The sequence below is a fragment of the Anomalospiza imberbis genome, chromosome 6, assembly GCF_031753505.1.
Source record: "Anomalospiza imberbis isolate Cuckoo-Finch-1a 21T00152 chromosome 6, ASM3175350v1, whole genome shotgun sequence".
NCBI classification, from domain to species: Eukaryota; Metazoa; Chordata; class Aves; order Passeriformes; family Viduidae; genus Anomalospiza; species Anomalospiza imberbis.
Window position 1 is genome coordinate 23,946,264 of NC_089686.1, and position 23,745 is coordinate 23,970,008.

Sequence of the window (23,745 nt, forward strand, 5' to 3'; positions counted from 1 at the left end):
AAGTGAGGACAAAAGCCTGGTTACATAGAAGTCAACACAGTACCAGAGCAGCCTCACAGAGCTTTTCTTTCTGTGAACAGTGTCAGACTTTTTTTTTGAGAGTTCTTTTCCTGTGTAATTCTGGTGAAACATCCTAAGTGTGTAGGACAGGGACAATAAATTCTACATGTTTATAAATAGGCAAAATCAGATCCAGTGATGGGAAAAGTGTGCTTCTGTTCATTACTAGCCCTACTTCCATTCTTTTATCTAGCTTATTTTCTTATGCTTTCATAGCTGACATGAGGTTCTTGACAGAATTTTCTCTTCCAAATCTGTTTAGAAGATTTCTTTGTCTTTAGGTTGCATTTAACACAAATGATACAAAAAGGAGATAGCTCACTGAGAGATAGTGGCTTGAGATCCACAGCTTATAAACCACAAAAATTCCTGGCTGATATAATTTGCAAAGTATCCAGTTGCTGAATGAATGATTCAGTTAATGGGGCAGTTTAGCATGAGTGGCTTCCTTCTATGAAAGTAATGACATGGCAATTTGTAAAGAACAAGCAGATGGCAGCTCTGGAGTAGGACTGACCAGAAAATAAATCAGTTCTTTAAAAAAAATAGTGAGGTTTTTACACTTCTTTGGTACATTGAAAGGAAAACGATACCTTCAGAACGTGAGCACTAAATGTCTGAGGGACTGTGTGAAAATTTGTTTGTAGTTTATGCTAGGGAATAATTATGTGGAGAATTATGGTGGCAAGTGTCTCTTAACTGCAGTCAAATGTTGTCCACTTTGTACAAACTAACCATTAATTTTCTCACACAGAGATAAAATGTTTTAATGAGAAAGCAGATGAGAGTCAGGGTCTCCTGGGTTATGGGGAATTGTCCCAGACAGAAAATTTACCAGCTGATGTAAACAAGTCTCTTATTTTTAAATAGAGCTGAAATCAGGGAGCTAACAAAACTTTAGCTACAGTTGGTACTGCATTTTGAAATTTTGGATTATTTTTTCTGTAGGGATGGCAAACAACACTGCAAACAGGTATTTTAGAAAGTATTGACTATAAAACTGAAGACATAAACTATAAATATATGTGTAGTTGTGAGGTGTTAGTCTTGCAATTTTCTCCTCTGTTTTTTACAAATACTTTCATTTTATGTATGAGTCTCCAAATAAGGATTACCTTCCCCCTCAAAAAAAAAATCAGAGTGAAGCATCCTTGGCAGTCTGAGAAGCTGGATCTGCAAAGGCCTCCAAGTGCTCTGTAGATTTACTTTCTGGCACAGAATTAGGTAATTTTGTGTAAGTTTATGTCTCTTTTGGATGTAAAAGAGATCTCAATTCCAACAGCAAAGCTCTCCAGAGCTTTACTGTTAGCTTCAATGGCGCTGGCTTTTAATTGTTGTGTGTTTTTGTTGTCTTGTCAGATGCCAGATGAATGAGGGAGTCACTGATAGTGACTTTGGACCTTTACCATTAATTCCATTTACTTTTTTTTTTTAAGCTAAAGATTTTATTGGCTCAGTTAGTAGGTTGTAGCAGAGTAATGCACCACTTTTAGTGTCTTCTGGACTTTAATAGGCATGCTGATACTTCCAAATGCAGTCTCATTACTGCCGAGCTTATTACCACCAAACATGAGCAATTTAACCTCTGTTTGAATAGCAAACAATTATGGCTGTTGAGAACAGTTGTTTATAAAATGATACTTTCTATTTTCTATGAGAAATGAATGGTTACACAGCAAAGATTTAGAGATACTCAATGTTCAAATTCTGAGGGGAATGTTCATGTTTATATCTTTATGTTGTGATCCTGACAGCTTTCTTGTTCAAGGTCTTCAAATGTGTGAATTTTCCAATAATAGCCCAAGACTGAATGCTCATCTGTGTGAAACATTCATTACAATATTTATGAAAAAGCAGTTCAGAGTGGAACTAGCACAGAATGAGCTAGTTTAAAATCTCCTATGTTCTGTATGTGTTATGTAGTATTTATTTAGCACTAATTCTGATCAGTGTATCAAAAACATGACTTAGAATTCATTCCATAACTTAGTATGTTTGGTTGTTGGAAACCTGCCTATTTCTCCTATTTTTATTTTGATTTCTAGTCCCAAGGGGAGCTCACACTGCATATTGAATAGAAACATACAGCACTTTTAATGGAATATCCTATTGCCCTGACATGAATGAGAGCTGCTACACTTTTGCATGGTTCTAACAGTAAACACGGTTCTTAGCTACATTATTCAGGATTGACTCTGGCATGGGAAAATTAGATACAGACCTAAAGTTTGTGACAGGTTTTCACTGTCAACTTACCCATCTGTTGTGGCTTTTCAAGGGGGAATCTCCAAGGATCTGTTTGGCAATGCAAATTGGTATAGAATTTGATTTTGCAGTTTTCAGTGGCTATTTTAATGGTCATTTCCATCAGTGAACAACTAAAAATAGTATTAAAGTAGAATATTTAAATGCAAATTGGAGTATAGACATTTAAATATTGTACTTCTGTATAAGTGAAGACTACTGAATATGATTTGTTTCCTTGAATTCTTTCATATGTTTTATTTTTCTTCACTATTTAACATCTCAAGTAATATTTTCTACTTTCCCAAACTTCCAAAACTGTTCTGTGGTAATTGTACTGTACGTAACAGCTAGGCTACCAGGTGACTCTGATTTGGGCCTTTGGAAAATGTTTATGGAGGGAAAGAGTTTTGTACCGTATACATAGAAAATGGTACAGGTTGAAAAATCCTACTTTGAGTACACAATGCCATTCAGTCTCGAATTTGCAGCTTTATTTTGACAGTATTCTTGGAGTTACCTATTGCATTTTGGAGTTACCTATATAGTCTACCATTCAAAAGGCTGAAAGGGCAGCTACAACTTGACAAGTCACTTTAGAACAGGAAGAAGGACATGTGGTAGGATACCTTGCATAATGACCTTGCACAGAGGTGCAGGGCTGATATGTGGACCCCAGCTGAATTAAGAATGGCAGAGGACCCATGAAAAGCCAGCCTGGAGGTCAATCCATATAGCCCAGTATTCTGTCTTTGACAATGACCAAAAGCAGATGTGGAGACAAGAGTGTAGAAACAAGGTAAATATGGTTCCCAAAATTATTCCTCTGCCATCCAGTTATTTGCAGCTCAAGGGCTTGTGGAGATAGCTTATTTTCTCTTTATTTTATAGCATAGTGAGTATCTCTTCTGTGAGCTTTGCTAATCTCTCCTGGAAGTCCTGTAAATGTTTACACTCCATAGCACCTTGTGGCCAGCAGTACTGTAGCTTAAGTGACTGTATGAAGAACAACTCTCTTAGATCTGGACTGCCTTCTTCAGAATTTAATTTCACATTCCCATTTATTTTCCTGGGAGAGTTAATGGCAAATCAATCCTTATACACCCTCTCTATGACACTTCTGATATTAAAGAACTCTGTCTTATTCCCCTCAGTCTTTTCTTTTACCCTCCAAAGAGTCGTATTCTACTTAGTTATTTTTGGTACAGAAACTGCTCCTTGACTTTGATTGTCCTTATGATCTTTACTGAATTTTTTTAGCTCTATTATAACCTGTGTGAGATGAGTAGCTCAGGAAAATCTGCCTTTTCATTGTCTGCTCCTTTCCCAGACTACTTAGTAGTATGTTAAACAATGCAGATGCCAGCACATATTATTGAACTCCAATCAAGATCTCCTCCCACTGTGATGATTAAGCATCTGTTCCCCTTCCCTTCCCTTCCCTTCCCTTCCCTTCCCTTCCCTTCCCTTCCCTTCCCTTCCCTTCCCTTCCCTTCCCTTCCCTTCCCTTCCCTTCCCTTCCCTTCCCTTCCCTTCCCTTCCCTTCCCTTCCCTTCCCTTCCCTTCCCTTCCCTTCCCTTCCCTTCCCTTCCCTTCCCTTCCCTTCCCTTCCCTTCCCTTCCCTTCCCTTCCCTTCCCTTCCCTTCCCTTCCCTTCCCTTCCCTTCCCTTCCCTTCCCTTCCCTTCCCTTCCCTTCCCTTCCCTTCCCTTCCCTTCCCTTCCCTTCCCTTCCCTTCCCTTCCCTTCCCTTCCCTTCCCTTCCCTTCCCTTCCCTTCCCTCATGCTGTCAAAAGGATACACAGTCATGAGAAAAAAAAGCAAAATATAATCCCATGTGAAGAGGCAATATTTGTACTGACATTAAATGAAAAGTGTTTGACTTATTAGCACTCACTGTGCGCTGCTGCAAGGGTGATTATGAAGAAAGCCCTAAGAAGAGGAATAAAAGAAGGTGGTTTCTTAATTGAACCTGGGAAAGAGAACCACAATCAATGGCGGTGCTTTCAACTCTGTCATTTATGAGAATGCCTCCCTGCAGCAGACCATGCTGATATTGGGTGACCATGTCAGAGTGAATAATAAATCTGGATGACATTATAGGCAGTTGTTCCACTTTACAGCTTTAATAAAATTGCAGTGAAATGTAGTTATGTTTGGTGTTTTTATTTATATATGTATCATCTATCTATATGTTTACTTATTACAATTGAGGGCTTGCTGACAATCACTTCCTTGTCTGACTTTGATTTATGAACTATGGAAGTAGGACAAAAAGGGTCAGCTTTAATCTCATGTAGACAGCTGAAAATTTAACAAATGTCCCTTTCTCAATAGTGGGAATGTTAGTTTCTGTTTTCTGAAACCTATGTGTCTTGAAGATGCAAACCCTTTGCGTCCTTTGGGGTCCTTTGATATTCCACTGAAATTGGTGCTGCTCCTGGGAATAGTGCTGTGTGTTTCTCTCTTCTCATCTGAATTCTGCAGTTTAATTTCACCTTCCTGTAGCAATCCCTGCTACTGTTGTGATTACTGTATTTGCTCTTGGGGCTGTAGTAAAAATGATAAGGGAGATCATAATGGATTGGCTGCCACAACAGATAAGCAGCTGTCCTCCAGGGTCTGGGAAAAGCCTATGTCACATGCTATAAGGTACAGATATGGAAACATCCCTAAATGCTATGGGTTGTTTCATGTAGAAGTTCAGAGTAGGTAATTGCAATGATCCTTAGCTGTACCTTGTTTTCTTCATAGACAAATGCCAAGACAAACCTGGGGAAAATAGAAGAACATTACTTTGACTTACTAGTGTGCAAAATATCTCTCCTCATTTTGAGGATCTGTTGTTAAAAATCAGAACTGAATTCAAATGTCAGATTAGATAGGTCATGCAGTGGTGAGCTGAATGATATTGTATCCATCATGGGCTCATTATGGTTTGACAGGATCAATGTGTTGAGCCAGCATGCAAAGAGTTATTGAATTAATTGTCCTGCTAACTGTTGAGCCGTTAACATTATTCAGAACAATGATCTTATTCAAGTGAATCCAGACCTCAAGTCTGAGTAGCTTTTGATTTAGATAATTCTCAAACTAGACACAGTGTTCAAGAAAGGAAAGGCTTTTAAAAACATATATTTTCTATAAAGGGAGTCCAGCAAACTGGCACAATATAGTTTTGATGCATTTATATGTGAAGTTGTGTTTTAAACAGTTGCTTTCAAAAATAAAACTTTTGTTTTGAAACCAGAACAAAGTTTTACAACTCACTTATAAATCAGTGGAGAAACTAGACATGGCTATCATGGCTGCAGTCCTCACTGCAGTGTGAAAGGCAGTACAAACACTGCATATCAAAATGTCTATTAAGAGTGAAAAACTAGAACCACTTTAGGAGTATATTTGATACACAAGGAAGCAACAAAAAATGTGTCTTCAAAATAATTTAAAAAGTTTTGCCTTGTATCATATATGACACCATCTTGATCTCATTTATTTAAAAATGGAATAAAATCTGCCCAATCTGATACCGTTCCTGCTCAGGAAGTCTCTAAAGGTCACAAATAACTTAATGGCAGAAATGCAGTTCCATTGGTCTCAGTGACACTATACTTCGTTTCTTTTTACCTATGCCTGTGTGCCTTCCTGTGTGTTTCTGCATCCAATGGGAAAAAATAAATTCCATTTAGGTGCAAAATAAACCCTTTCAGGGCCAGAGTGACAGACCGCATATAAATGAAGTGACAAATGTGGCCCAACGTTCACAGAGCAAGAATGGTCTGATAGCATAATTGTATAACAGGTATGCATAAGAGGTTTCCATAACAGGGAATCCAATTCTGTAGCCCAGAGGACCTGACCTCTGGGGCATAACCAGAAGATGCTGAACAGCCATGGCCAGCCTTCAGTCCAGTGTGAGGAACAGCAGGCCTTGCTGCTCTGAAACACAGAGGATGGAGATGGAATTGTATGGCCATCAGCACTTTGTGAGACAGGTTACTGGTTAAAGCCCTCTGGGAATTGTCAGCACAGGCTGCAGCATTTCCTCCAAGTATAGGAACTGAAGCATGATTTCTTACAGAATTGCTCAGTCCCAGAACAGTCTGTGTCCATTGATCAGGTAAAGAACATAAAACCTAATGTCCTGTCAGAGCTAGGTGTCCATTTTCTGGGTGTTCTGATGTCACTGCTACGAATCTTCGAGGAATCTGAAATCCTTGATCATCTGTAAATGCAAATGATGATTTTTCTTCAAATATTGTTGGTTGACAGGCCTTACATCATGGTGTTTTAGAGGGAAGCCAAAGAATTCAGTAACCTGAGAGCACACTGCAAGACGTAAATTTGCCCTGTCCTTCCTCTTTGTAGCATAATCTACAGTATGAAGTGCTCTATTTTATATGTAAAGGAAAACTGACATTTAAAACTGAGTAGCTTTGTTGAAGTAGACTTCTTTCTGCTTCACTTGTGCCATTGATTCCGGCATTTTTAAGAGGGTCTTAGGGATATTACCTCAAATTCCAGAAGTAAACCTCCATTAACCTTACATGTTCAAAATCACAGTAAGAAACCAGCTTGAAGGCATGATTAAGGATATGCATAGTGTATGATGGAAGAAGAAAGTTTCATAAACACCTTTCAGTAATCAGTGTTTGTTTTCTGTGAATGTGAACATACCACATACTGCCTTTATGACGAGTTTTTTTAATGTGTATGTAGCAGTTTAATCTCTAGAGCACTCAAAGTCCTTGAAGGCACTGGGTACTGGGTAAGTTAGCCAAGTGATCAACTTGAGTAGAGGTTGGCTGAAAGATTGGACGGCTCAATTCTGCCAATCCTTTTTTCTCTGTCCAACCCTCTAATCTTACTACGTGCTTCAGCTTTTCAGTGTGGTCTGCATGAACTGTTCCATGTGCCACAAATAGCTCTTTGAAGGATCATGGTTTTGTAAAATTTCATGCAGAGGTTTTTTTTTGTTATCAGTGAAACACTGGACTGTTCTTCATTTGCTACTTCTAGTGCACACCAAAGTGACACTGTATTCATCCCAAATTCCATAAACAGAAAATTATCTTGATCTAATAAAAATAGTAATGTATGCTACATTGAATTTTCTGGGCATAATGCAGCACACAGCCACATAATGTGGCAATTTAATTAATATAATATATTCCTTTCTACATGCTGCTGTATGATTAACATTTCCTGCTAAGAAATGTACTGTAGGTACAATTGAAATGGATGAGACTAATGAATAAGGATATTTGCATTTCATTATTATGTTGTATAAATTCATTCATAAAATTTTATGGAATTAATTTAACATTATTTTCTGCAGATGATCATAACAATAACTTTTGAACTTATACAAGAAAAGTTGATTCAAAACACAATCAAAAAGCACTCAAGTTCTTCAAATCACAAAAGCTTCAGATTTCATGTGAAACCCAGCTTTTTGTCTCTAAATTGTTTTAGGAAGCTTTGATGATCAAGTACAGCTCTAATATACTGTTAGCTGAAGTGAAAGGCAAGATTCTTGTCCACTTTATTCTCTCATCTCTCTAATCTCTAATGATTTTCTAGAAGAAAAGAAAGGGAATTTAATTCTCAAAGCAACCATATAATTTGATGGAAAAGCTCCCTGGAAAATTAATTATTTATTGTGTAGAAAATGATTCAGGCATGCATTGGATGTAAATGCAATTTTCAGTTCTGTTGTTTGCAATTATGGATGTGATATGCTGAGCTACAGGACATAAATTCTTGTTTCAGAAGCAGCCCTTAGAGACAAGATCACAAATGAGAAGGAAGAGGTTATGAAAAGAATAAGCTCTGTCCAGATTAGTTAAATGTCTATTTGCAGACAGATGTACACACTTTGTAGCAGACCAGAAAAAGGCACTATGACTGAAAATGACTCCCCAGATTTTAATCTCCTTCTCCGGTGTGAGTGTGTAAAAAGTTTCATTTTGTCTTTTGGTAAAATGACACTTACCTTGACATGAGGTTCCCCTTAATGAAATTGATCCTTCGCTAGCAGCTGCCCCAAAGTGTCACCAGGGACAAAGCCATACTAGACAGTAAGGACCCTGAGGGCTTCCCCCTCCATGGAGCCTCCTCCAGATGTGCACCCACTGCTCAGCTGGATGCCTGCGCCTCTGCTCTCGAGACCGTGGGTGAAGGGAGCGGTGAGCCTCAGTAACACGTGCTCACGTGTGACATCCCTTCAGAGGACAGCTGACTTTGCTGCAGCTTCACTCAATGGCCTTGAGCAAGTAGACTTGTGGGTCTCCCATCCAATAACCTCTTGTCAGAGCCAGCTGAATGACAGCATGGAAGTCTGGATGATGTCAAAAAAGCAATAGCAGAGCCATACATTTCTAGTGGAAGAAGAGGTCTGCTTGCTAACTTCACCTGTTAGCATATTTTCTATTGGGAACAAGGGAAAAGATGGGGCTTAGCCATTCCAGCATTTCCCATTACTCCTGAAGGTAATTTCTCCACCTTACTGGCAAAGATCCCTTCAGTCGTGCAGTTCTGTGGATGCTGTGGTGTATTTAGGATTTGTCTGCACTGCAGAGGTTAAATGAATAAATCTACTTTTTTGTCTAGTGGGCATATATGTGTTGCAACAAAATCCTGCCCTCCCTGCAAGACAAAATGCCTAATTAAAGTGTAGCAATGCCTATACAGTGGTTGATCTGTCTCTGGGAAATTGCCTACACAAAATTGCCCACCCATCACCACAAGCACAGGTAGCTTAGTACCATTTTTTGTTCTAACTTAATTTAGACCAACTTGTGTGGATTTAATGTGAACATACATAACTCAGACTGATTCTTGAGTGATGATTTATTATTAGACAGCAGTAGAAGAGTTCCCATGTGAAGTGAAATCTCTTTTTATGAGTAAGTGAAGGCAGATTTTTGCAGTGTTTAAGGCCAAAAAAGGACATTGCTTTTTTTTTTTTTGTTTAATTTCAATGCATTTATTCTTAAATCAAACTCCACATCCTCTGAAAGAACTAGAGCACAGATGTATTTCACACATGTAAAGTTTCAGCTCACATGAGGAAAAAGAAGCCAGAGAGGCTTTTAGGCTGATGGCTCTTGAGAGGGTTTAGCAGATGTAGAAAATTGAGAGATAGCAGAGCAGTGCATTTCTTTGATGTGCTGAAGGTTTGTAAAATTTTCTGTCTGCATTCAGCTGTCAGGAAGATAGAACTGACATGAGCTCCCATTTTAATGTGAATTTTGATTGACAAGGTTGTTTGTTGTACTTAACTCAGGTGTCATATCTGTGTATAACAAGGCTTTTGACTGATTATTATGCTGGTAGCATTATTCTGTTTCTCAGAGAAGATCTTAGAAGACTGCAAAGATCTAAGGATTATTCAGGGCATACAAAATCTTGTGTTTCAAAAGAGTTTCCCTTTTAAAAAAGAAAGAGGAAATTTGACAAGCTAGCTTGATTATGTTTTAGCCCTTGGTTTGATTTTTGTATTGAAAGACAGTAGTGCAGAAACAATGTGTGAAAGACCTAAAGCTAAAGCAAGTTTTCAGAGTAGTATCTGAGGATTTATTGTTACTGTGGCCATGGTAGAGTAGCATGGTCTTTTAGAAGAGTAGATGTTCTCTCCCTCAGCAGCCTTAGCCACTTAATTTTTTCAAAACATAACCTGTTCTTATCCTTCCTAAATGTCAGAAATTGAAAAGAAATACACAGCAAGGGTACCCTTTCCTCACCTATAACATGGCCAGAACGATGAAACCCCACCACCTGCTCCAGGATACATGCCTGGTGGGGGAGATCTGCCCAGGCCTCCCAATTTTGTATCCTAAGAGAATTCTTTTCCTCAAATACTAGAAGTCAGCCAACAATGTCCTGAGCTTTCTGGAAACACTTGTTCAGGTTTCCTCTCCCATGAGAAACCACTTATGATTGTCTTCTATGTTCCTGGCCTTTACATTCAACCCATTGTTTTTCAAGAATGTGCTCATTTCCTCTGTGAAATTTCAATGAAGAATTTGCTAAAAGTATTTGCCACTGTTTTTCAGGTTTTTCTCTCCTTTTTGGCAAATGAACAGCTCTGTGGCAAAAAACCCAAAACAGTTAAATTAAGGAGAGGTTTAATTTTTTGGATTCAGTTTTTTATTTCCTGTTGGTGTGTTTATTTGATTTTGCTTTATAACTAATGGCTTCTTAACTAAATCGAGCTGTCTGCATTCTGGTTTACTAACTTGGAATGACAGAGAATGAAGGGATATACACATCTTGAGACCAAAATAGGTCTCATCTACTAAGGCTGTCTTTCACTGCTCTTGATTTATTTGACTACTTTAATTATTAAAATTAATATTAAAATATTATTATTATAAAAATCAAGTTCTTGATTTCTATTTTTTGTAAATTACAGTGGAAAGAAGCTGCTGTAGTAACCTCTAGCCTTCATTTAAGATGTGCAAAATGTGCAGGAAATGTAACTGAACTATTTAGACAATTCTTCCAGTGAATTCATCCAGAAATAACAAAGACCAATGGCTATAGTACTCAGCTTGTATGAGGGAACATGGATTTCTTTACTTATTTTGCCACAGAAAAATGGTGTAGTCTTTTAAAAATGAGCTCTCTGATTCAGTTTCATCCTCTGGAAGACAGATATTTTGTTACCTTTTTCACTGAAAACAGAAAAGCAGAATGTGCTGACAGACAGAGGCAGTGTTTCTAGGCTGTTAATGCTAAATCTGAGACACACCAGATAAAAGAAATGTTAGAACTTGACACCTTTCTTTTATTATTATGGCAGTCTCTGCAGGACAAATACATTTGTCACAAAAACCTCTACAAACTTGGAGAAACCAAGTTCCAATCTGGACTTCAATTTTAATATCTGTAGTGAGAAATATTTCAAAATTATAACAAAACCACATTTTCATTCCCACATAAAGATAATAATTGTGATTTTTTTTCTGTTTGAAGCTGAACAACACTTCTAGTGAGAAGAGAAAATCCAAGCAACTCTGACCTACATCAGTTCCCTGAACTTTTCAGAATGCCTTCCTGCCTTTTTGGTATCCTCAGAAAACAGGATATTCTGAAAGGTTGTCTTGCAGATTTGGGGAGAAACAATCTCATCTCCATGATATGAATTAAAAAAATTACTGTTTCAGTATGACCAATATGTTTGTAACTTTAACAGCTATATTTTCTGAAGGCAGCATCCTCACTGGAAGCTCTCAAACCTTTGCCAGCTCTGAATGATCCAGCTCATATGTGTTGACATGAGATGAAGGATGATACTGCCAGAGGCTTCAGGAGCCAGATGACATGGGGTGACTTTTTTGCAGGTGGTGTTGCCAGATTTTAGGAACTCTCTAAACACAGGCAAAGAGACAGTTTTAGAGAGGAAACATTGTTTATTCTGTGCAGGGTCCAAGGTGGAAGTTTTCAACAAATTAAGCACACTAGGGGGTAAAAAGCAAAAGAATGTATACATTGAAATTTGTATAAACCCACCTACCTAATTCAGAGCTGCCATCCACCTAAGGCACAGTCATTTACCTTGCACACCCTTATGCAATACTTGTTACTGTGCCTGCATGGGCCTCTCTGGGGTCTCTGGTGGTCATCTGGGGATGCGTCCTCTGCTCAGTTCCAAGCAAAGTGCAGCTCAGGCTGCGCAGAACACAAGATTGGGTACCAAATATGATATGATCTGCAGCTCTGGAGCCTAAACAATTGCCAAGCAGGACTAAAAATATAAAAGCTTTCCATAAACATTAAGCAACACCTGCTTAACACACCCGATAGCACTATTTGCATTCAAAAGAGGGGCTAGAGGTGAGAATGATACCATCAGCTTCCAACTACAAGAGAGATCAAAGTGTTGTGGTTTAGAAATGGCACTCCCCAATTTAGTTCTCCCAGCGAGATTCTCCCAAACCAGATGCTGCTTGCTCACTCCCCGTTCTTCCCCTCCCCTTTGGAGTTGAGAATTGGAGGCACATAAAGGTGAAAATCATGAGCTGAGATAAGCACAATTTACTGGAAACAGCAATGAAACAAGAAAATGAGCAGTAACAGCAACAATACTAACAACAAAAGGTATAAGAAAAAGAAACTATTTACACAGAAATTACAGAAAGTAAAACACCAGACTGTTTGTCACCCCCATCTCCTCCCTCCTTCCATGAGAAATGAGAGAGCCCCTAACTCCTGCCCCTGGTGAGTGACATGGATGGTATTGAAAAACATCAGGGTCTGGCCAGGTTCCCCTCATGCTCTGTAAAAAATTAACCCCGTCCTGGCCAAAACTAGAACAGGAAGGGATGGAGACCTTTGCTTGAGTGGGATGGAGCTGGGCAACAGGCTATCCCTCCTGCCTTTCATTGCTGACCAAATTGATAAAGGAAGGAAAGGGAATGAGAGGAATGAGATTTTTCAGGCGTAGGAAAAAGAGATTTGAGATATGACAACCATGAGTCTAGTCAGGATTGGGGAATAAGGAGGATTATGAGTGAGAGGAGGTAGTAGGGCATATTTAGAACCAGGTAGCTACAGGTATAATTAAGCAGATGAGGCAGGGGAGACTCTGTCACAAGGCACCATAAGCATACGGTGTCTTTCATTGTTGAAAGGCAATGATGGCATTTCAACAACATGTTATAGGATAATAATTTAGTTTGTGAGCTAAATTATTTATGTAGAGTAGATAAGTGGCAAAACACATGGTTGTGTTTCCTGAGGAACACTTGTGCTTGTTTTAATGCTTTTCCGTATTTTTAATTACATCTCTTTTCTGAATTTTCATGGCAGTTATAAATTCATCTTGTTCCTTTAGATCTATTTTACTCTTAGTACAAAGTGCTTTGAAGAAGTTGCTTAATGAATCTAAACCTTACTGCTTGCCACATGTCCAGCAATCACACGTGTGTTTGTGATTTGCAGATGTTCCTGGAGATAAGCAGTCATTATGTTGGAAATTTTGCTTTTACAGGTGGCATCATCACATCCTTTGAGTATCAATAGTGATTTTTTACTTTCTGGATTTTTATTCTCATAGTGTTGTGGGTTTGATCTGATTCTGTCTCTAGCTCAAATTCTCCTAAGTCTTAAGAGATTTGCATTTATATTCATGTGATGTCCTTCTTAGCCTGTGTGTTTTCATTTGATACATTAATATAATTTTGTACCTTATTCATTAATTTCAATCCCTATTAGCAAAAGGGATATTGCAAAACCAATACAGCTCTTCTGTTTGACAATTAGTACTGTTACAAATTTCTTTTAAACAAAGACAATAGATTGATGGATTCTGTCAGTAGTTCTATGTAATTACTAATCATTATTAAAACAGTTAGTTTTAAAATTAAATTTAAATAAAATTAAAACAGTCAAACCTGTAATGAACCCTTACTGCATAAATGAATACTACATTTGTGTGACACTACAAAAGGCTGAAAATAAAAGGAGAGGTGTGAATAGGAAGATAAGAATAAGAAAACAAATCTCATGCAGTAAGAAACAGAAAGCCAAGGAAATAATGCGGAGAGAAAAGTACTGTTTTATCACAAATGGCCTTTTCACTGGACTCGGAAAGAGAGCTGTGAAAAGCAAAGCCCAAGGGACAGGCTGTTCAGTTTAAAATTTCAGGGGTGGGAAAGAGTTTCATAGAGTAATCTTTTTGTAGCTATGTACAAATTTTTCTTATACACTTGATACTAACACAGAAGTGGAACATTCAGAAAGCTAAAGTGATCATTTTTTATTTTTTCAATAATACTTGAAGCTACTCTTGAAGAGCTTGATTTTCTAATGTTACCATAATTGTCTCAAGTGCTGCCATCTTCAGCTCCTTCCCTACTGCCTTTTTTGCTGAGTTAGTGGATACACAGATAAGTGCCATGAAGATAAGACAGGAAGAATTTCCCCTGTTCTTGATTGAAATTCTACAAGTCATATCAACACACTCTTCCTGAACATTTGTGGAGTAGACAGTCTCCAAACATCATGTTATCTCTCCCTGGTGTAAATAAATACAGACAATACAGATGAGTTTGTTGAACCTTATTGCCTTTTATATCTTGCCTGATCTTTCAAAAAACTGGGGTAGAGGGAAATTAATAGAAAACCAAGTACCCATTAGCCACTGCTGCTAACTGAAAAATACTTCCTCAATACATGCAGGAGGTTGGTTCCAGGTAGAGAACCAACTTTTTGCCTTTTTGCCTGTTTAACACTGGTGGTAAAGACTTGGCCACTGGGGCCCCTTCTCACGAAAGAACTTGTGAAGAGTGAAGTGTGCCAGGCTAATACATTTCAGAAGGACAAGAATCTGGGAACATTTAAGATCATTAATGTTTAGTAGGCAATTTAGAGGGGGGAAAAACAGTGATGTAAATGGAGGGATGATGGGAAGACTGAAAGGAAACAAATAATTGGTGGTAAATCAAGAACTAGAGAAATTTATGAAGGTAAAAAGTAAAATTAAATCTAGAGTGGAGGAGACATGAGACTTCATTGGAAGGAGATACTGCTACTCCTTAGGACCCTCTTCCTAGTATACTGTTTAAATGGCTTTTACCCTAATAATTGTCATAGGTGGGGGAACTTCATGGAAGTTTGGCATTTTGTGGACCATGTCAAAGAGTCTTGAGAATCTGTAGTAGTTTTCCAGGGTAAAGGAAAAATTAATTGATTTTGTTAATGTTATTTCACTGTCATGAAAATCTATGTAATAATTGTCTTCCTCAGCAACAGAAATGTTATAGCTGGGAAAAAAAGCAAATAAAGATGAAACATATATTTGCATATTAAGATATTTGCAAAGCAAACAGACGTGGTTATGCAATTCTATTTACTATATTTTACCCAAATACAGTGTCTCTACAATAGCTTGTAGCTTAGGTGACAAAAGCCCTTGGAAAGGCATTGCTGAAAGGCAGAAAATAGAAGCAATAGCTGTAAGAGAACAGAACCACAAATATTTTTATCTACCCAGTCTTAGACATCAGTCTTAATGATTTTTGTTTTAATTCATTTTAATAGCTTTATTAAAAAAAAAATCCAGTGCTGTTTTATTCAATAGTAGTATTAATGTGTATCACCAAAGAATATAATTAGCAGCAAAGAATTTGAAGCAAAGAGGCTTTGCTTCTTTCACAAAATGAAGGAAAGAAAAATAATGCTCAGATCCTCATGCAGTAGATCCTCCAGGACATTCAATATTGTCAAATTGAACTTTGTGAGCATCAGACCAACAGCTCAAGCAGACACGGGAAAGGCAGGTACATTCTTCTTTCAAAATAGTACAAGTGCTCTAACAATGCAGCTGCAGAGAAAGGAGGTTTCAAATCACACCCAAAGCCAAACCATGCTGAATTTCAGCAGGGAAAAGCTACTGTGAAGAGAGCTTGTCCAAAAGAGAAAATGATCTTGTTATTAAATCTCATTTCTAATAAAGATGGATTCAAAACCTTGCATCTAAACAACCTGGAATTACTTTGGTTCTAGAAATTAAAACCACTATTTGGATTTCTGCCAGACCAAAATGATAAATGTGACCAGTTACATTCATCTTAACTTCTCCAGAATAGGTATGAAGCCTCAGGGAAGAAAATAATTTATAAGCATGAAGGAGGAAGGAGGAAAGAATTAATGTAGCCCAAAGACTGCTCACCAATTCTTAAAAAAGGGAAATTATTTTTAATTATTTAGCTTCCAACTTTATATTTTTTACTCCAGATCATCTACTAATATTTTCTGATTTTAGGTATGGTACTCTTGATTATTAGAATTCAGATTATTTTCTTCTCAGAAAGTTAATATGTCATCAATTACAGATCACATAGTGCTCATGAGCACAAATTAACCATTGCAGCATTGTCAGGATGCTTTACCTTGGAATATGTGGTATTTTGGAACACAATAATCTAACGTTAAAACAATGTGATCAAGTATGCAAGTTGCCAGTAATGTATGTGCCTTTTCCCACATCTTAAGTCTTGTCTAGATGCTTTTTTCTAAGGGCTCTAATATATGTGTCTAATTTTGCCAGTTAGTGAAAAACACAGAATTCAGATGTTATGTTTTCAGGAGTACTGACTGGCCAGCTACTCTTACCCACCCTCTTCTATTCAGTCCAAACTTTTTCCAGAAAAGTATGCGAGAGGTTTAATTGCAGAATTCTTTCAAATACATTTTTAGTTGCCTGGTCTCTGTGCAAGATTGGGGTGCTAAAGAGGTAAGTGTTTGCTCACAGACCTGATTTAGTAGTGTAATCTCTGGAAAGGGCTGGGTTGATGGTATTCTTTTGCTTGCTCTTTGCTTTCCCTGTTTCCTAGAGGTATGTCTTTCCCATGATCAGTATGCTGCTTGTTTGGCTTGTCCCTGTGGGGCATTGATTAGGGTGCTTGGACACTGGGATTTTGCTTCTCAGTGAAGGACTGAGCACTGAAAATCTGAGTACTGCAGCCCCAGCAGAAATTTAAAGGTTATCATGAACTGGTCCTTCCCTAACCCATCCTTCCAGCCCAGAGGGAAGTGTGAATAGCCACCCTATTAGTGGGGTGCCTGAGTATTTCATGAGGTCTGGCTTCATCATTCATCATTGAAAAAACTTTCTCTGGTGGCTGTAAATCCTATCCACTCAATTAAAGTAATGCACTGTTAAAATATTTTTCTACTATACCAAAATGGAGTTGAATTGGCAACAACCAATCTGTTAAACGTGATCTTCTATATGATGCAGTAATGACTGCAACTTGTCAAAAGAAAACAATCATTTGCAAAGTGGACAGCTAACCAATTGAGCTGGTCTATACTGCCTCTGTCTATTAGATATGATTTAGGAACTGCAGAGTCCTCATATCCATAACTGGAATATAAATCTACTGTGTGGGGAGACAGTTAAAAGTGACTGATTGTCTTCATACAATATATGTGTAACACACAGCAGGAAAAAATTAATAAAAAAAGAGAAGTCAAAAGATTAACCTCTATTTAATTGTGAGTTATTTAATTAATATTTATTTAAATATTTATTTCATAAAATTTTTATTTTATTAATATTTATTTAATTGATCTATTTAATTGTGAGTTAGGTATTATAGATTAAAAAACAGTTATTTTACCTGTGAGAACTCCCAATCTTTGATAAAACCTATTGTTGTTTTCTCTACAGCAATTAGGGTATAAAACATTCCTTTCAGATACGGCTCCTATGAAATAGGTCTGAAAAGTAAAGTCGCAATAGCAGGGGCTAGAATAGCTTAGTATTAAATGTTACTATGAATGTGCAGCTGAATTTTTTCCACATTGGCTTGACTTCCAAGGGACATTAGATCTATGAGATGCATTGTATCTGTCTTGGTATCTGACAATTTGTCATTCTGTATCTCCTTGAGCCTACCAGCTACTTTAAAACAAACTTCTGGACAGAGGTGTAGAGGGCTCAGTAATATTAAATTCCTCCAAGCTGCAAGAAAATAGGCTGCTGAGAAGAGTCAAATTGTCACTGTACCATTGGGGACCCCACAGAGTGAGGTCAATTATGTTACTAGAAAAAAAAAAGATTCCCCTGGAGAGACATACTGTGGACACTGCAGTCGCAGGAAAGCTTCAAGAACTTGCGTTTTATCAGACATTAATTAATCCAAGCTATACTCATATAAAACCAGACTTAAGAATTTCTAGTCCTAGAATGATCTGTTTAGGTATTGAACTGTGACTCCAACAACAGATCAGTGAGAGAGAGCTGTTTCTCCCATGGCATATTCCTATTCTATTCACCATATACTGCAGAAGGGAAGTGCTAGGAATTGCTTTTCTGTGTGTGGTGGGATTAGTTTCGATCCTTATACTTAACTGGCTTTTTTCTTTTGTATAGGCAAACTGTTTCTCTGTAAACAACAGGAGATACACACTGAACTACAGAAAAGGTTTTGTAAGAAGAACTTGAAGCAGTTACCTTCAAAATATTTGTACGAATTCAGTAGAAAGATCATTATGTTCATATGAGAAATAAATATCTAGCACTGTCGCCACAGGCCCCCAGCTGGGAAATAATTAGCAGTGACTCTATGATTGCAGAAGGCTGATCAATTGCTATATTATTATCCTATACTATATTGTACTATACTTATATTACACTAACAAGAACTATCACTAACCAACTAGAAAACCCGTGACTCTCCCCTGAGAGTCCCGACACAGCTGTGGATCCAGTTGGTCAATGAATCCAAACAACCATCACCAGAATCCAATCAAGCAATCACCGTGGGTAAACAATCTCCAGAGCACATTCCACATGGGCACAAACACTGAGCAGCAGCAAGTGAGATAAGAATTGTTTTGCTCACTCTTTTCTCTGCGTGTCTCACAGCCTTCCCCAAGAAAATGCCTAGGAAAGTGTGTGCCTGCTCTCTGTGGCCAAAGAGTTGCTGCCATATAGCAGTCTGAACATTACATTTGAAATAAAATTCTAAATCTTCTGTGTGACTTCTCATAAAAACCACAGGTTTTTGTAAGTTATGGCCTAAATGAAAGTAACAATGTTTATTAAAAAGCATTTCAGTGAAAAATTTCAAGCCAGCCTTTTCCAGAAGGTGAAGATTTCTGAGATAAATGTGTGGCAGGATATTTAAGCAAGTGGTTCAGAGAAGCCATTCCTGGTGTCAATAAACTTATCTGATTTCATTTTTTTTTTCACAAGAACTTAATGTAGCCATCTGCATCTATTTCATAGTCAAATTCACTGTAAAAAATGTCAAGAAGATGAAAAGATGCAATGACAAAACTGCTGGTCCATTTTGAGAAAAGTATGAAGTTTCATGTTCCTTATTGTGGTAGCACCTTTGATGGGTTTTTGTGTGGCCCAGCTCTTCTCTGTGCATCATGCCACACAGTGTGGTATGGGGGCTTTAAGCATGCAGTTTGATAGATCTTATATATTTCTTTTAAGTGGAAGATCTTTACAAGTACATGCTTGTCTCTCAGACTATGGAAGATGTGAGAGAATATTTACAAAGACTGCTTTATACATGCATATTTATCTTGTTAGTTGGTACTGTTAGTACAAGATATACTAGTAATGAAAGATCTTTATTTTCTCCTTCACCCTTCTGTCTTCTCATTTTATGCTGTAAGTCTATAAATGAGATTTTCCTTCACTCCTATAAGCTTATAATTAACAAATAGCAGAGCATTAATGCAGCACTAAAAGGTGAATTATCTAAGTTTCAAAAGAAAAATATTTCAATTCCCTATATTTTCTTCAGAACTCAGAAGAAATAATCACCTGATAAAGAAATACTTTCCTGTCCTCCTATGTATTGCTCAGTTCTTTTGACATGCTATGCACAGCACGACTTTGCTAAAACAAGTAGAAGATAACTGTTGGCCAGGAAATCATACAATATAAGTGCTCCCAGAAGAAAGCAGAGCTCTGTGAAATGTCTGACACAAGCCTAGAGGCAAACCTTTGTGCAGTGGAACAAAATTATGAAACTGAAGGGTTTGGTCCATATTTTCCATTCTTGGAATTCTGGTTTTGCTTTTAGAATTAATGAATCTTGGCTTATTTTCTTCAGGTGTTAAGTTCTGCCCTTGACTGCGATTGTTAGATCCTTGTCCATGCTGTAGGAAGATTTTTAAACACACATTACTGATGTAAACTGGAGTGAGGTGAAGGGCAAATGTTCATCTTATCAAATGTGCAGAATATGTCTTGTTTTGAATCCATTCCTGTGAGTACTGCATTGCTGTTGACACAAAAGCTCTGCTCTGTTCTGAAGTGGATTTCTGTGCTATGTGCTCAGGCTCCCTAAGGGAATTGCCAGCAAGGCCCAGGACATTGTGCTTACTGATGAATGCTTTCTGCTGCCTAGTGCAGCACAGAGATTTACTGAAATATGGCATTACATCACCAGGAGATGTGGGGTTTACAGGCCTGTCACTTGAAAGACAGCACATGGAAATCTGGAAAGGTCTTCAGAAGGGTGCCCTGACAGATTTGGCAGAAGAGATCTGTGAAAGCTGAAGTTTGGGGTTTTTTGCAGGTGGTGATACTTTCCTCATCAGTTATATCCTCCTCACCTCTAATTAAGAAGTGAAAGTTAACAGTGAGTGTAATATAGTATTTGGGGGAAACTCAGAAGTTTTATATTCTGGCTGTAAGCCAGAACATGCTCAAGTAGTGTCTCTGGCGAAACCCTCAGATTCTAACTGCTCAAACTTGAGCAGTATTTCAGTTCCTGTACTTGTTTTTCTCCATTTTTAAAGTTTTAAAGTTAACACAAATAAAATACACAGTGTTCCCCACTGATCTGCTGGCCAGCGTTGCTCTCTGAATACTAAGTCTTACCAGTGACAATGATACTCTTATGATGTATTACACTAGCATACTCATATGAATACATTCATCCAGATCCTCCTCATCACCCAAGGAAATCAGAATATCCACAGATTTGTGGTGACAAATGATGTACTTGGCAAGAGCGGGGCTCACCTGAGATGCATTAGGAATGAAGACAAAATGTTCATTATCAAATAGTTTGTTATCATTTATATGAAAGAGAATCCCACCTGACTTTTGCAAACAAAAGCAGAATTTCATCATAGGGAAGAGATTATATTTCACTGTTACAAACATCCTTTTCTCTTTCTGCAATCTTGTGTCAATGTTTATTCCCTGTGGTGTAATACAAATGGACTTTAATTTTCCTTGCCCCACATTCTGCCACAGATGTTTTGTCCTAGCTATGTGTTAGCATATATTTAACTTGTAAGGCCTTTGTTCCATCCTGGAAATTGAAGCATAAAATTATTTCAGAATGTGGATTTAAATACTTAGTTATCCTGAATGCAAAGCACATCAATTAATCTTTCATCCTCTGTTTAAGTTAAAACCTCTGCCCCAGCAGTCCTGTGTGGTTCTAGATGAAGAGTCCAGCAGTGCTGTTTCTGTATCCATACTACAGTCAGTCCTATTTCACTTAAACTAGAAAAGTCTTATCCCTACTGTTTATTCTATAACATCTGATTGAGCATATACCTATCACTAACCTTAAACTGTTTAAAACCAATATTTGTATTGATACAGCTATGATAATATAATAATATAATATAATATAATAAATATAATATAATATAATTAATATAATATAATATAATATAATATAGCTGAAAAATGTGTTGGAGAAGCAGGATAGCTGAGTTTGCAGATCCAAAACACCTAACCTGCTCCATTCTTTGAACAGCTTGTTCAAATGTGACTGGTTTGTCTAGTCTATGCTGCAGTGATCACTCTGTCCTAAAGCTTAGGACTAAGCATGCGGAATAAATATTACCAGCTTGGTTCTCTTCCTAAGGTGTACAAAATAGGATCTATTCCAGTATAGATATACTTACCATCATGTTTAAATTGTCCACCTGTGTTTTAATTTGGGAATATTACATCTTTGTGAGCATTAGAGTTCATAAAAAATGAGAGCAGGGGCAGATTTCATTAACTGCTAAAGCAAGAGTGAGTTTCTCACTTGTTTGTGCAGCCACCTGGTTTATCAATGAAATTATGGAAATCTTGCAGAAAAATTAGCTAAAAATATGCCTGGTTTTATTTCAAAACTGATCAAAACTTTACATGTTTGTGACTTAATGAAAATGGACTGATGAAAATATGTAGATAGGGGCTCTGAATATTGTTGTGTTGTGGAAAAAATATAGATGAGGCAGAGCAAGACAGCTTACAATACTAGAGGGATATTGCATGTAAATATGTGCAGTGCATTAAACCATTGTGTAATAACTTAGTTCTTCAAGGGAAAGAAATGTTAAAAGAAAGTGCATAGTGAAGGGTCATTAAACTTGAAAAGGTATAGCAGTGATTTTTGAGTATTTCAGTTATTTGCAGTGGAAAACATATTTCATTTTATACACTGTTCAAGGTGACAGTAGCTAAGGTCATTACTGCCTGAAAGGAGCTGCACTTCAGATCAAGTTTCTGGTTTGGGGTTTGCATTGTGAGCGCCTTGGACTGATTATCAAAATCCCAGTTATGAAGTTTCTACTGACTTCTGTTTAAGTAAATTAGGTACCAGCCATTCAGTGAAGCTTTTATGGGAACCAGCTTTGAGCAGGTGATGTGGGAATAGGTGGGGAGAATCTCCATGCTGGGCAGGATGAGATCCTGTTTGGCTCAGCAAGGAAGGCTTTTTGTGTGACTCCTGCCTTGCAAAATCCTCAGAGCTGTATTGTGAAATCCAGCCTCAGCTATAATATTTTTAAGAACTTTCAGCTCAGTCATCACCAGGTGATGGCATGGGTAGCAAGGTAAGTGTGTTGTGCTGTGATACAGCACTAAATAATATGAATCAAACATTATATATAGTATGAAATTCAGTGGCTCCATCCAAAACACCTAACCTGCTCCATGCTTAAGATCATCCATCAATGTTTTGAAGTTCACTATTTTTATCTGTTTCACATTTTAGATATGAGTTTTATCTCCAGGATGTAACACTAGAAACCATTCTTCTCCTATTTCCTCCAGCCCAAACTTGTAAAGGTTGTAAAGGAACTCAGGAAAACAAAAAGAATGCATAACCCCCGTAGAATGAAATGAATCAGGAAAATTATGCCTTTATTTTTCTGCTTCAGTTTGGGTCAATTTTCAACATTGCCTGCATATGCTTCAAAGCTGAGGTAAGGAAACCAGTAGCCCCTGCAGCCATGGACATCCATGATGGAGCAGATATCCACATGCAGCCCATGGAGGACCCCACGCTGTAGCAGGTGGATGTGCCCAAAGAGGGCTGTGACCCTTATGCTTTACCAGGCTCCTGGCGGGTCGTGTGGTCCCATGTAGAGGAGCCCATGCTGGAGCAGGTTTGCTGGCAGGACTCGTGACCCTGTGGGGGATCCACACTACACAACCTGTTCCTGAAGGAACCACATCAAAGGTTCCCAACTGGAGCAAGTCTTCCCATGCAAGAACTGTAGTGCATGAGAAGGACTCACACTGGAGAAGTTCATGGAGGACGGGCTCCTGTGGGAGGGACTCCATGCTGGAGAAGAGGAACAGTGTGAAGAAAGCAGTGGAGAAAGCAGTGGCAGAGACAATGTGTGGAGAACTGACCATAAACCTGTTCCTATCCTCCTGTTCATCTGGGTGGGGAGGAGGTAGAGAACATGAAAATAAAGTAAAGCCTGGGAAGAAGGAACGGGTAGGAGGAAAGTGTTTTAAAGTTTTTGTTTTATCTCTCATTATCCTACTCTGATTGATTGGTAATAAATTAAATTAATTTCCCCAAGCTGAGTCTTTTCTACCTCTGAAAGTAACTGGTGAGTGGTCTCTCCTTATGCTTATGAGGGAGAGAACCTCTGAGTCTTTCATTATATTTCCTCTCCTCTGTTCAGCTGAGGACGGGAGTGATAGAGCAGCTTTGG